General features: G+C 42.5%; 1 protein-coding gene across 9 annotated transcripts in view; it reads left to right on the forward strand.

The window, feature by feature from the left end:
• Positions 1 to 15,649, forward strand: part of ULK4 (unc-51 like kinase 4) — a 367,782-nt gene that overhangs the window by 218,160 nt on the left and 133,973 nt on the right. The gene's annotated exons all lie outside the window — the stretch shown is intronic.

Genomic DNA, 15,649 nt, shown 5'->3' on the forward strand with positions numbered 1-15,649 from the left:
CTCCCAACTTCAAAGCTGCAGAGATGGCAGTGATCCTTGCCACCTTCACAGCTCCAAATTTGGGAGGAAGGCTAGGGGTTGTTTGGCAACTGCAAGGTGGCTGGAGTACCTTGGTTATGCAGGGCCAAACTGACTTTTAAAAAATACCACATACTTTCCTGCTCCAGAGCAGGGGAAGCCAATAGGGGGCTGTTGGATGCTGTTGCCTGAAGGTACTCAGAGCACCTTCAAGCAGCGGCACCCAACTTGCCATTCTTCCCACTGGCCCTTCCTTTCAGTGTGAGGAACACCACTGCTTTTGGACACTGGAGGTGCTTTGGGAAGGCCTAGTGCCATCAGAGTCTGGCGACTGCAGATTTGGCATGGCCAGCAAGGCTAACAAAAGATTGTAGACCTCTGGCTACAGTAGGGTTCTGAGGCTATAAAGCAGGGGTAACAAATCTTTTTCAGCCAAAGGTCAAATTCCATTTCAGAGAAGGTTTGGGGGGCTGCATTCCAGTGATGGGCAGAGACACAGGCAAAAGTGGGCTGGACTGAAAAAGCCCCCTCACCATGGTATACCACATAGCACTCTTGCATTTATTAATGGAAGAATCATTGATAAACCAGCAAAGCGGGGGGGATGCAGTATTACTCCTCAAAGGCAGCTTTTCTGTGTGGTGTATCATGCAGTCTAAATGTAATTGTTTTGTACAGATTTTATCTTTTGCACCATGCCATCCTAAATGCAAACCTATATAGTAATGTATGTACTGTTGGCTATTGTATTAACCATATATTTTTTAGATTAAGTATATTTTGTTTTGATGGAACTCTTTCAGGAAACAAGGTTACAATTGTAATGGATGGATAGCCATTGGATAACTGCCCAGAGAGCTTCGGCTATGGGGCGGTATAGAAATGTAATAAAATAAATAAATATAAAGAATACTTTCTAACAGTTAAAGTCTGGCATCGTAATAGTACATCACCTTTTGTAATAAGCTACTGGTCAGAAGTTTCATAGTAAATGTGTGGCCGCTAAACTAAGGCTATTTACCATTCATTGTCCCACTGATATATTCTTGCTATTCCAGAAAGTTCAGATCTTCCTCACTATATCTCAGATGTATTTGGCTCAACCAGATTTTACATCCCTGCCAGCTTCTCAGTGTCCCTAATCTTCATTTGATATATAGTCTCTATACTAATTCCTTCACTTTAGAATGGGGTGCATACCCTTTTTGGCCCTGAGTACTGTATGTGATGCTGGCTTGGGGGTGGTGCGTGCACATGCATGCACATCCTAGTGATCCTGCACTCTGGTGGCAGCAGCAGTGGCAATAGCATGCACTGGAAAGTAAAGTACTGTGCATGATGACTCAAGGTTGCAGTGGCACACCATTTTAATTTGAAGTATCATTCCTCACAGTTTGGCTCCACTTGCTGCCACTTTGCAAATCAGATGCTACCTTTGGGGCTGCACAGACAACAAGGACACTGAAGTAGGATGGGAGCAGGCTGCATCCCCTCAGCACACATCCCCTCACTACTCCAGCACCCACATTGAGTGTACACCCCAAAAGGTAGCATTTTATTGGCTCAACTTGCTGCCACTCTCCCAGACTGGTAGAAATTCTTCAAATTTTAAAAGGGTGTGGTTGCAACCTCAAGTCAGCAAGTGCAGAAAAAGAGTACCACCACCACTGGCAGCTTAAAAAACAATAAAGAAGAGGGGCAGGAAGATAGATTAGTCAGGGAAGACCACGGGGGGGGGGGGGGTTGCAGTCAGCCATCACACTGTGATTATGCACCTATGTTCTAGAAGGTGTTTGGAACAGTTCTGTTGAAGTGAAGTGCTGCATGCTATATAAAGAGGGCAGGTTAGCAGAGATCAAGTCTCTGTAGGGATATAGTGAGTTGTATGGTGGTGCCTGTTCATTGCAGAGGACCTTTCCAGATGTAGTTAATGTTGAGTACAGTAACAGACATTACTGAATTAGATGGCATTGCTCCAGTAAATGCTCCTGCTGTGTGGAAATTGCTGTTCTTCCATGACCTCCAGAGGGCATTCTCAGTCCTACAGGAGAGGCCCTCCCTTTGAGACAGAGCAGGTTTGGCGCAAGGTCTCTCACTGCCTGAAGTGAGAGAGAAGATGCACTGACACCCCCTTTCTCCTGTCCCATGCCCCCTTACCTTTGCCACCGCATCAGCTCTATGGAGAGCTGTGCAGCTGGAAGCAGCAGCTGTGGGGATGTCATGAGACAAGGGAAGGAGTGCACAGGGGGCTGCTCTAGAGAGCCCCACTGGCCACTCTCACTGTTGCAAATGCTATGGCAAGAGAGTAGCTGGTGAGGCTCTCCAGAACACTTGCTGGAGTTTGTGGGGGTGGGGAACAGAGCAAAGCAATTTGCCACTCCTCTTGGTCCGTCACCTGATGTGAGCGCCTCACCCTGCTTCATGAGAGGGCCAGCCCTGAGACAAGGTCTCCTGAAGGATTGAGAGTGCCTGTCAGAAGCTGTGGAAAATGAGAATTCACAGTAAGATTTTTCCTTTCACCAGCTGCTGCTGATCTCCAATTCCTGCTCTAGTGAAACTGCTGTAAGAACAGTGGATTTACTAATGTTAATGGTAATTTCTGAGGACTTTGTGAAAATTTCAGATGTCCCTCTCTATCTCTGTGAATACTCAAATATTTTAAACTTGTTTTTCTCCTGGTTGGTTGGTTTGTTCTACTAGTGCTTACTCACCATTTGTAGTGTCTAAGCATGTGGCTGTCATGGGCCAGGGAAAGAGGAGAGCACTCCACTCGCCCCTGCTTTATCCCCCAGTCCAAGCAGGCAGGCTGAGTGTAAGTGGAAGGAAGCAGCCTTCGTTCACGCATCCCAGTGACTAGGTAGGAGCAGAAATTTCAGGGGGATCCCCCAGACTTGGAAGCCAGACAGGTCATCTGTCTCAAGGTCAGGCGGCACCAAGAATGTAGGCAAACGTCTCCATTCTATTCCTGACTTATCGGGGGAAATGTGCAGCATGACTACTTGTGCTGGGTTCAGGTTCTTGTGTTTCAAGAGGTGCAGAAAGTGCTCAGAAAATTAAACTCAGAAGAAGATAGGGTACCTGTTTAAGTTGATCCAAGTCTCTTCCTCTCCACAGGAAGCATCATAACAGTACAATGCATAGGGAGTGTAGCCAGCCTACTCACAGGTAACCTAGTTATCTTTGGAGTCTGTTCAACAATGCCAGAGCAATGGCTTCTAATGCTATCACGAGATGCATTAGTATTGGCTTTGTCACTGGTAGGTGGACCCAGGATCCAATTACATTTATCACACACACCTTTTTGAGGGTTTAAGTTGCTTGACTAGTCCCTAGATCCATTTCTGATAGAGACTATGGACAAGAAGAAGTCACTGCCCAATGTCAGGAAGGAGGAGAAAAGACCTAGACCGCACCAGTACTTTCAGAGCTCCAAACTACCTTTTAAACCCAAGGAGAACCCCAGCTTGAAACCCAAGTGGCAACGAGCAAAAATATCCACCAAAAATTCTTCCAGGGACAATGCCAGCACATCATCCTCAATAAATGCCAACACATCATCCTCATCAAAAGACAATTAGTCCTGGTGCACCAAATGATGCCAGGTCGGCTGACACCCCCAGTCACATTGGCAGTCATCACCTTTCCTTTGCAACAAGGTAGAGAGAGGTCACCATGAAAGCATGGGACAAAGAGACAGCTGAAAAAGGATACTCTTTGGAGTTTTTCAAGTATCTGAGGGACAGGTTCAGAGTATCTCTGAGTTCCAGCCACAAGGGGAGAAAACCTCCTCATGGTGCAAGTGATTTGTCACCTTCTGGATATAGGGACAATAGCATCTGCTTCATGGGACCCCTGGGTTTATTCTATTCTTGTTTTGGTACCAAAAAAGACAGAAAGTTTAGATGAACTTAACCATACCTTACCAGTTTATAAAATAGTCCTCAGTTCAAAATGGAGAAGTTTGCTTAATATTTAGAAATAGTTCACCATAGTGAGATTATAATACATTTTGGCCAGCAATATAACTTCAGTATTATGATGTTGAGTGAATATAAAACATAATCTGTTTGTATTTCTTGAAAAAGGATAATCATATTCATTTCTCTCATTATGCAAGGTTTTGTATAGACATTTGGGTGGCAAAGAGCAAAAATTTGCCTTTAAACATTCGCTTCAAGGAAATGCAGTTAAATTGCATAAATTTTCAAGAAGAATGTAACTTGATAGGAAAAAATAAGTTTTTAAATAAAAAACAGACACTTGGATACCTCTAGAAAACTTATACCAATATTTAATTCTCTATTTCATTTTAAAGTGCCAGTAAACTCTAGAACCTTAAACATATAGGTAATTCTCAAATGTTGATATTTGGCAAGGAAGTGATCGGCTTTTTGTTTAACATTGTGTCACTTTTATTTAATTCCCTTGACCCATTACAGGGCCAGATAAGGCCTACTGCTGTCCAGTGGCTGTAAAACTCTAGCTGGCGCTGAGATTTTGAACACTACAATGCAGTATCTTGTGCTTGCTCTTCTGCACGCTTTTCCATATTGTCCAAAACAGCAGTTTTTTCATCTTGAACGAACTCCTAGTGTTTGGGAACATGGAAAAAGTTATGTGAAGAAATCCACGGAACCACATTATATAATGTTCAAAGGCACACTTGGTGTATTCTAAAATTAATCAAAACCAAGAAGTCCAAGGTTACCAAAACATTTGGGAAAAATTGAAAGTCATGTTAATAGTAGCACTGTGAGTTAATTTAGGGTTTGTAGTTAGTTCATTCATAATTTACGTATTATCAAAGTCTTGCTATAAATGCTTTCTTGTAATAGTGAAAGATGTGCAAGATACCACTTACTGTCATTTTCTGTCCATATTGCAGTAACACACCAGAGCCAAAGAATTAATTTGTGCCCTTTATTGGAAGCCTCACCAATTTAAATTAGTCCCTGACACATAATCAACTAAGCTTTAGTTGGTTTAGCAGATGATTAAATGAATTAACATTTTCAGCTTTAGTTGGTACAGTGGAAAAAGCAGGAAAATCAGAAATTTAAGGAAAAATGTGGATCTGCTGGCATTAATGGGTCGTAACTGAGTTGGAAACTGTACTGAATCATAGGCAGACCAAGGTGTGGAGCTCTAAATGACTAACACAACACTAAGATTAGTTTAGAGGTAGAAGCAGGAGTGCAGTGGGCCCTTCATGATAGTCACAGCCACGCCCCCTCACAGCCATGCCCCTTCTAAGATTATACAAACTTGTAAGATATACAACCTTCAACTGGGATCCAAAAACAGTGCAGCTGCAATGGATGTCTGAGAAGAAATGCACGGGTGTTAAAATCTTTTTCACCCACTCACTCAAACACAAGCATTTCGGGTTTTCAAAATACTCTATGGAAGCTTCACCCGCTCAACTCAGCCCTCATGGACAGATCTCTTCTTATTTAAACAGCCCCCTTGCACACTCCTTTAGTGCCCCAACATTACCCATTAACCTTCCCTAAGCTCCTTCCTTCATTATATCTCCCCCCTCCCCCTCCAACAGAAACATCCACACACCCAGCTGGATTGAACTACACAGACATACACCCACGCACACACACACACGCACACACCTTCTTTCTCCTCTCCCCCCAACTGATTTTTTTCTGTTTCCCTTCCCTCCAGCAGGGTATGTTTGCCCAGGTACACGCCAACCTTGTACCCAAAATTGTAGCTGACAAAGGAGGTTGCATGTGGCAATTCTGCTTACTGTAGAAATTAATGTTGAAGAATTAACAGTGCAATCCAATGTGTGTTTATTTCAAATTAAATTTACAGAGATCTTGGGAAGGCAGCTGAGGCTGCAATCCTACGCACACTTACCTGGGAGAAAGCCCAATTGGCAAATGAACATAGTGGGACTGACTTCTGAGTAAACATGCATAGGATTGTGTGATAAATCCTAAAAACTGGCACAAACAAACTCTTACAATGAATAATACTAATTGAATAGCTGAACAAGACATTGTGCTTCTCATTTGCACCACCCATCTGTCTCCATCTTTTTCATGTTCATTAAGATGTGCAAGACACTTTTCCAAAGAATTTCTACACACACACACACACACTGTAAAGCACAAAAAGGCACCAGTCCTAAACACAGTAACTGAGGGAGCTGGTGTATTGCTGTGGCCCTGTTCTCCTTAGGGATGTGCGAACTCACCCCCATCTGGTTCTCCGGTTGCCTGCCCAGCCCCTGCCCCCACTCTCTGGGGACCATGCTCCAGTCCATGCTCAAGCCCCTCCCATGCTCACCCCAGAGGCCTCATCAACCTCTGTGTTTGCCATAAAAAAAAAAAAGGTGATCGCAAAAATGCGCATGTTGTCATAATGCACGGAAATGCACATTTTTGCAAATGCGCATATGTGTGCAAAATGCACATTTTCGTGCATACTCAAATATGCACATTCACAAAATGAGTATTTTCGCATACACGAATACGTGCATTCACAAAATGTGCATTTTTGCACGTGCACAAATATGTGCATTTTCTGATCGCCATTTTATTTCTCAAAAAACGGCAAACACAAAACTCGGTGAGGGCACCGGGGTGAGTGCAGGCCATTCACCAAGTGCAGGCGGGGGGTGAGCAGGGGCAGGGGCTTGGTGAGCAGGGCTCAAGGGTGCAGGCAGGGCTGGTTCCACAGGATTCCCAGACTGAATCGGGCACCCGCACCATCCCTAGTTCTCCTTTCCTGCCCTGGAATTGTGGGAGTGGGATAGGATGGTGCTCTAGCTGGCTCTGGCTGCTGGTATTGGGGTACAGTTTGGAGGACTGCCAAGAACAAGTTTAAGCATCAGGAGTTTTAAGGGTGATGCAGTAATGAGGTCCCCCACCATAAACAAACCTCAGCTAAGGGTATGTAAGTCAGCTTTGTGTGTTAGTTTTTAATAAAAGGTACAAAACAATGGGGGCATATTTTCAATCGTCTAGGCCATTCACATCTCCACACCCTTACTTCCTAAAGGCACATTATATCTAAAAGGTATGAAGAAAAAGGAGAACATTAATAATAATAATAATAATAATAATAATAATAATAATAATAGCAGCTTGTATAATAATAAAAAAATTAAGTTGCAAACAGCAATGTAACTTTAGATTACAATTTAAATTTAAAATTAGATTGTAAGTTTCTAGGGGCTGAGACCTGACATTTTGCTTATGATTCTCTGTAAGGTACCACATATATTGTAAACATCAAAGTCTGTGCATCTTCCAGAAGCAGCTGAAGACACGTTTTATTCAAACTGTCTTTTGCTGACCAGAAACAGGGAAAGATAAAGTAGATTTATTAGCATATTGCTCCTTGCCCTGGGCCTTTGGGATGAAGTAGACTATACAGCCAATCAATTAATTAAATAATACATCAAAAATGGACAAAAATAATGATGGGTGTGTTTTTCTACCTCAGATAAAATAGTGACCCTATCATATGGATAGAATAAAGTCTCATGGACATGGGGCTTACTCTCAAGTAAGCGCAAAGCAGATATATGGAGGAAATGTGTGTGTGTGTGGAGAGGGACAACAAAAGAAAAGCTGTTTTACTTAACAAATGTATTTAAAGGCCATCAGGGTTGCTAGTAATGTGCACTTTAGGCCCTTGTCCTCCGCAGGAACAGCCAAGAAGAAATGCAGTAGCTTGCAGCCTTCCCCAAACCTGGTGCCTCCCAGATTTGTTGGATGACAACTATTGGCTCCAGACAGAATATTGGCTATGCTGGCTGTGAGGGGGAGATGATAGGATTTGCAGTCCAACACATCTGGAGGGCACAAGGTTGGGAAAGGCTGGGTGAGAGATGCGATGGCGATGTTCTGCAGCCCCTGCTTCAAGCTGTGCGGGCTGTGCAGACCCAGGCGAGGCAGCCGCTGTGTTTGGGCGCCCAATATCCGCGTATGTGTCTTCTCAGAAGTAAAGCATATAGATTTCAATGGGCTTTATTCCCAAGCATTTCTGATCATTTTAATTTACATTTTTAAAATTTATTTTCATTTATTTTTCACTCATATAGACTTCCCTCTGCCCCCCCACACCCCACTGCCTTCTTCAGCCTCCGCCACCACCCCACCAAACTGACTGAGCTGACCTATCTGAGTATGATGTTTGTTCTTCCGTGCTGGGTTCCCTCTCTACAACTGTCTGGGTTTGCTGAGGGGGCATGGGATTGATGATCTGGCTCAGGATAAGTGTCTCCTCTCCAGCAAACAATCTAGCCTGGCCCACATGCTCCCATCCTTCCCTGAAAACAGATGGCTATGGTTCAGGCTCAGGTGCAGGTGCAGCATTAACAGCAATGCTGGCAAAGGAAGGAATCTGGCAGTGGGCAGCTCCTCCAGCTTGAAGGGAGGAAAGGTGGGCTGCAAGAGAGGGTAAATTAACCCTTTGCCAGGCAAGGCTACCTTGCCCTGGCAGGCTCTCTGGACAGGGGAGGGGGGAATTCCCTGCTCTTGCTGCTCCATGTTTGGTGCCTCAGGGAGAGTAGCTGCTGCAATAGCAGCAGTCGCTCTAGGGCTCACCACAGCCTCTCAGGCTCTTCCAGCCACCTGCCCCACAACAGTAAGTCGGGAGTGGGAGGGACCCAGCTGGGATCCAGCTCCAGAAAAAGTGCCGGGTTCTCAACCTGGTGAGATCCCCCCCATGACTACACCTCTGGACAGAAGCAGAAGAACAGATTGATGGAGATACTTCAAATACTGTTTAATTGCATGCAGTACAGTCCTATGCATGTTTACTCAGAATTAAGTCACACTTATTTAAATGGAAGCTAGTCCCTAGTAAGTGTGCATATGATTGCATCTTAGTCACTCGGTAGGAAACAGGAAAGCTTAGCTACTCCTTGCTTACTGACAGAGAACAACAGCAATTTGGAATCAGGTATAATTTAAGGGTACTGAGTACTACGCAGGTGTTGGTTCCAAAACACAGGGCGTACGGGCACAGGCACCTGCTTAGTTTAGTACCAATGCCATAACAGCTCCATTCATACCCATATGTACAGTGTCTAATTCTTTACCAGAACACTTTCTGAGTTTTGAACATATACTCATTGCAAATGCATTAGAAGCTAACAATACATTACCTATTAACTGTTATGTGTCATGGCAAACCTGTTATCAACCCTGTAATAATAATCTAATATATTATATTCACATAAGAATCTTTGAATCACCATGTGATAAAAGCAACAAAGGGTCAGGTTATCATGTGCTAACTGTAGTAGTCACAAAAATAACATGTTTGTCTGGTCTGCCTCTTATTTCTAAAGGCAAAAAACCCAATGGTGTCCCACTGCTGATGTAAGGCTCTTTGATCCAGCTGTCTCCCATGCTATTCTGACGGTTCCCCCAACCCCCTGGAGCAGATTTGGGATGGGGAACACATGGAGGCTGCAGGATTGAGGGGGAATTGGTGAAAATTGCCTCTCCCCCCATTCTGTTGGCAGATGCTTCTGCTGGATCAAAAAGCCTTCTGTCAGTGGACAGACACTGTTGGATACAGCCCAGTGTTTCATTTTTGAGCAGATTATTTTTCTTTATGAGAAAAATTCTATTTTATCATAGAGCCAATCGTCAAATAGAAATTGTGTTTGTTCATATTTTTGAGATCTACTGAATTGACAGTTATTTACTTCACAAACAGAACAGGTGATCTGTCGCCCAGCCTTACATGTGGTCATGACTGAATTTGTTCACCCTAATTATTCAGGCTCCTTGATCAACCAGTAGTAGAAATTGCTGCATGCTAAAACAGGAACTGTTTTAATTAAACAGGAACTGTGTATTGTCCCTTCATGTTTAGAGTTGCTGTACCCGCTGAAGCGTGGACACTAAAATAAAACAGAAAATATAGGTTATCATCTAAAGTAGCACAGCCAACATCTGGCTTGAAAAGGACTTGAGTAAGCACACACACTGCTATGGTTAAACTGCCAGCGGCAACTCTCAGTAGGAGTGGCTTGTCCAAAACTGTAAATAATACACAAAGAACACCTTTAGTGAAATCAAAAAATGAGAGGTTGCAGCAGTTGTTACATCCAAGACTATATTAAGAGAAAACAATAGATATGTAATGCATAGATAGTTATTAAAAAGAGGATTAGGTCTGCAATAAAACTTGGTAGAAGACACTTAATAGAATAGAATCATAGAATCATAGAATAGTAGGGTTGGAAGGGGCCTACAAGGCCATCGAGTCCAACCCCCTGCTCAATGCAGGAATCCAAGTCAGAGCATCCCTGACAAATGGCTGTCCAGCCTCGTCTTGAAGGCCTCCAGTGTGGGAGAGCCCACCACCTCCCCAGGTAATTGGTTCCATTGCCGTATTGCTCTGACACTCAGGAAGTTTTTCCTGATGTTCAGTCGGAATCTGGCTTCCTGTAACTTGAGCCCATTATTCCGTGTCCTGCACTCTGGGATAATCAAGAAGAGATCCTGGCCTTCTTCTCTGTGACAACCTTTCAAGTACTTGAAGAGCGCTATCATATCTCCCCTCAGTCTTCTCTTCTCAAGGCTAAACATGCCCAGTTCTTTCAGTCTCTCTTCATAGGGCTTTGTTTCCAGTCCCCTGATCATCTTTGTTGCCCTCCTTTGAACCCTCTCCAGCTTGTCTGCATCCTTCTTAAAGTGTGGTGCCCAGAACTGGACACAGTACTCCAGATGAGGCCTAACCAGTGCTGAGTAGAGGGGAACTAGTACTTCCCGGGATTTGGAAGCGATGCTTCTATGAATGCAGCCCAAAATAGCATTTGCCTTTTTTGCAGCCACATCACATTGTTGGCTCATATTCAGCTTGTGATCGACGACAATTCCAAGATCCTTCTCGCTCGTAGTGTGGTTGAGCCACGTATCCCCCATCTTGTAACTGTGCATTTGGTTTCTTTTTCCTAGGTGCAGAACTTGGCATTTGTCCCTATTAAATGCCATTCTGTTGTTTTCTGCCCAGCACTCCAGTCTATCCAGATCACTTTGAATTTTGTTTCTGTCTTCCAAAGTATTAGCTATCCCTCCCAATTTTGTGTCATCTGCAAATTTGATCAGCATTCCCTGCACCTCCTCCTCCAAGTCATTAATAAAAATATTGAAGAGCACTGGGCCCAGGACTGAGCCCTGCGGTACCCCACTCGTTACCTCTCCCCAGCTTGAGAAGGTCCCATTGATAAGCACTCTTTGAGTCCGATTCTGTAGCCAACTGTGGATCCACATGATCGTTGTTTCATCTAGCCCACTTCGAGCTAGTTTGCTCATCAGGATATCATGGGGCACTTTGTCGAAAGCTTTGCTGAAGTCGAGGTATATGATGTCTACAGCATTCCCACGGTCTACAAGGGAGGTTACTTGATCAAAAAATGAGATCAGATTTGTCTGGCAGGACTTGTTTTTGACAAATCCATGTTGGCTTCGAGTAATCACGGCATTGTTGTCAAGGTGCTTCCAGATGGATTGCTTTATGATCTGCTCCAGAATTTTCCCAGGGATTGATGTCAGACTGACTGGTCTGTAGTTCCCAGGTTCCTCCTTTTTACCCTTTTTGAAGATAGGGACAACGTTAGCCCTCCTCCAGTCATCTGGCACTTCCCCGGTCCTCCATGATTTCTCAAAGAGAATAGACAGCGGTTCTGAGAGCTCTTCTGCCAGTTCCTTTATGACTCTAGGATGCAGTTCATCTGGCCCTGGAGATTTGAACTCATTCAAAGTAATGAGGTGTTCCTTGACCATATGCCTGTCGATCTCAAGCTGCAATCCTGCCCCTTCAGCCTGTACTTCGCCTTTGCCAGGGGGGTCATAGACCCTCTTTTGGGAGAAGACTGAGCCAAAGTAGGAATTGAGCACCTCTGCCTTTTCTTTGTCATCTGTTATCATTTTGCCATCCTTATTTAATAGCTGAACAACCATTTCTTTCCTCTGCCTTTTACTATGCACGTAGCTGAAGAAAGCCTTTTTGTTGTTTTTAGCATCCCTCGCTAACCTCACCTCGTTCTCCGCTTTAGACTCATTTATAATATTAATAACTCATTTACACCTCATGAAAGAAAGATAATAGTAGTCAACCTTCACGGATGATGTGCTCTGTTCATCTTTTAGTCCACTGCTTTGACTTTTAGTCAAATGTCAAGAGATTAATTAGATTTCAAATGTCTTTGTGCCTGTCGTATTGTTAAAGTCTGTTAAATCTTGCATCCTTAAAGTGATTCCTCTGAGAGCAGCAATCCAGCATTAACGTTTTTAATCAAAAAAGGTCATGTGTCAGCCTTTTATATTTTTAATATATAATGGGCAATTTTCAAAAGGTTCTGGGGGCCTGATAAGCCCCCAAAGGAGTACAACAGGCCTACATGCTTGCAGGACCCTTTCTATTCTTTAAAGAAATCATACGACAAGTCTAATCCCCAGAGTCAACTTTATTTTCTCTTCTCTCAGCCCTTTGCCAAGTCTTGCATTTTGCTGGCATTGTAGAATAGATATTGGATCCATCATGATTCCCCCATATTTTCCATTTCCTTCCCTTACTTGCCTTTATCTTCAGTATTCCCTTGAAAGAATGCAAACATTTTCAATATCATACATTGTGGAATTAATACTGCATGCATCTACATTATGAATGGATTTAAAGAAACCATAGAGCTCAGTTAATATGTCATTTGGTCCAGAATCACAAGATTTTTCTTAAAGTAAAAGACTTCAGAATATACAGCAAATAGATATGCATTGATGTAATGGGCAATTGAATAGGTCACTTTTATAGCTGTCTTACCAAGAACAACCGATAATAGTTCACAGTAGATAAAAATAAATTTAGGGCACAATCCTATTCATGTTGAGACAGAAAAAAGTCCTACTGGCTGGGGCATGCTGAGAGATGTAAGATTTTTTTCTGTCTAAACATGCATAGATTGTGCCTAAGATGGGTTAGAGATGTATATGAAATAAAAATCAATTATATTTCTGAAAGTACTATATTGGCCATTATATCTTAGTCCGTTCTCACAACTGGCAGTAAGAATGCCTTTCCTTCTTTCCTTCTTTCTTTCTTTTCTTTCTTTCTTTCATGTGAATAATGGATACTTCAGGAAAAAACTGTTATAGATACCCCATATTTTGGCTAAATATTTTTTTATATGCCAGCTATGTATTAATTAAAACTGGCATAGAGGGCTACAAGGATAAGGGGGGAAATCATTCCACCCCTCCTGCGCGCTTCCAGGAATGAGAGCTTCTGCTGGATCACAACACTTTCTGCAAATGGAAGGGGATTCAACCCTATGTTAAATGGAGGCAATTCAACTCCCTCAAGTGAGCAAGTTTGTGAAAAGCCATTTAAAATTTATTAGTAATCCTTAGAAATGTGACTACTTCCTGTGAATGGATGAAGTTGTGAAGTCTAATTTTTTGTACATTTACTTAGGCAGAAATTTCATTGAGTTCAGAGGGACAGAATGTGAGCCTGGGAGATATGATCACACAGTTGTGGGAAATTTAAAAAGATGGTTTGATTAGTCTGATAGTGCTTTGTAGCATATGAGGTTTCCCCTATATCAAAGTGTCCCTGGAACCCTAACACTCCAGAGTAAAGCCATCTTTTCACATCATCAATAGTTTGAGTTAACAACTTAAGTCCCTGCTGTTTGCTCAGAAAACACTTAATTTTGATAATTACTCCATCATGATGTACCATCATCTATTGCTCTATTCATATACAATTTAGTTGTGAGTATAAATTGAAGTAAGAGACTGAAAAATATGATTATTTGTTAAAGTATGTTGGAACTTTTTATAATGTACTACATTGGAACTCAAGTCCATTAAAATACTTCCTGCCAATTATGAGCCAATTCTGTTGAACTTACTAGCTACACATCTCAGCTACCCACCCATTGGGCCCACCATGAGTGTCTATCCTGCTTTCAGCCCTCCTGGACATCCACATGTGGGCACTTCTTTTGCTTAAGGCTTACAGTGAGCAAGTGCTATCCTGTTACCTACCACACACATAGCATGCAGAGCCTACATATGAAAAATCCAGTCTATGTAATCTTCAATTGCATGGCGAATTACCGGATTGTAAATGGGATATTGCACAACACTGAGCCTGTGTGTATTGGATTTTTCATTTGTAAGCCCCATGCGAGTTAGACATCCATGCATAGATCTCAAGTGGGAATGGAAGCAAGACAAGTACTAGTGGTAAGCCAGGTGGTGCTATGCTACTTCTTCACCACTCATAGCCAGTAAGTTCAGCAGAGCTAGTTCACCTTGTCATACAGATTTCCACTTGATGGCACTCTACTGCTAGTATTGAAAATAATTGTAACTCCCCGAAGTTATAATTAAAAGCAGTTATAAAAGCAGTTATGGCTGCTTTATCATTATTATACCCATGCCCTCCATTGCGTGTCACAACTGAATTGTTTTTAACGACACAGGATAAATGATAAATGAAATAAAAGGAAGCTCAGGAGGTGATAATTACCTTAATGAGAAGACATGTGAAGAGAGGGTTGAAATAAACAAATGCATTAAATTGCTCCTCTTAGGCTACATTCCTATACCCACATACTTGGGAGTGCACTCCATTGAACTTAGTAGACTCACTTCTGATAGACATGAAAGAATGGTGCTATTGAGTGGGAATGGCAGAAAGGATCAGAAACTTGATGACATCACTTGTGAGAAGTTCCCTTATGCCCAAATGCAAAAAAAGAAGAGCATTGACATCCCCCCACCCTGCCCTGCCAAAAGTCACAGAAGGCTAGATGCAGGTGGAGTAACTGGGATATATATAAGAAAATGGCTATTGATATACTGTATGTATTTAATGTATTTAAAGAAATGACATCAAATTGCTATGAATAGGCAAATAAGCACACTATACAAATAAACAAGCCATTTAAAAGTTGCTGGAAAGCTCTACAACTGCAAAAAGGTTTCTGCGTGACTCTATGCTGGGCCAATCTATCAATCCATTCTGAACATTCTTAATCATGAGCAGAGCAAACAACGCTAGTGAGTTCATTATTGTGCTGGTTTTTCAAACATCAACATAATGAGGAGCCACTGAAGCTTGTTGCATGGGTCCCTCCACAGCTGCATTCAGATACGGCTAATTTTGCCTCAGATCATTGTGTACACACATTTTTCAATTCCAACAATGAAGGGGAATGAACTAGACCTTTTAAGTACTCCGAGTACTCGTGTCAGAGACTGACACGAACTAGATGTTGGAAGAGAACATTTCAGTTAGGTAGAACCACTGCTTGTCTATTTCAGACATGTTTTCCTTATGGAAAGTCTTATTAATCACTCTCGCACCAAGTTAGACAATGTCCCAATTCACATGAAATGATAACTAAGAATTTTTTTAAAAAATTCTGAGTTATTGGGAGCGAGGCAGCATGTCTATTCACTCCCATTCCAAGCAGATGTGACTGAACAACCCACAGATCTTCTGTCCATGATTTGGTTAGTATTACATGTGAACCCAGAACTCTGGTTTGTTTCCCCTGACAAGCCAGAGGACTAACCCCTGCAACCTCATGCAAACTTGTCGCATTAAAATTACTTCCTTTATATGACTTCTC

This window comes from Heloderma suspectum, chromosome 5, assembly GCF_057233095.1.
Source record: "Heloderma suspectum isolate Gila_16-S chromosome 5, 16-S_ref, whole genome shotgun sequence".
NCBI classification, from domain to species: domain Eukaryota; kingdom Metazoa; phylum Chordata; class Lepidosauria; order Squamata; family Helodermatidae; genus Heloderma; species Heloderma suspectum.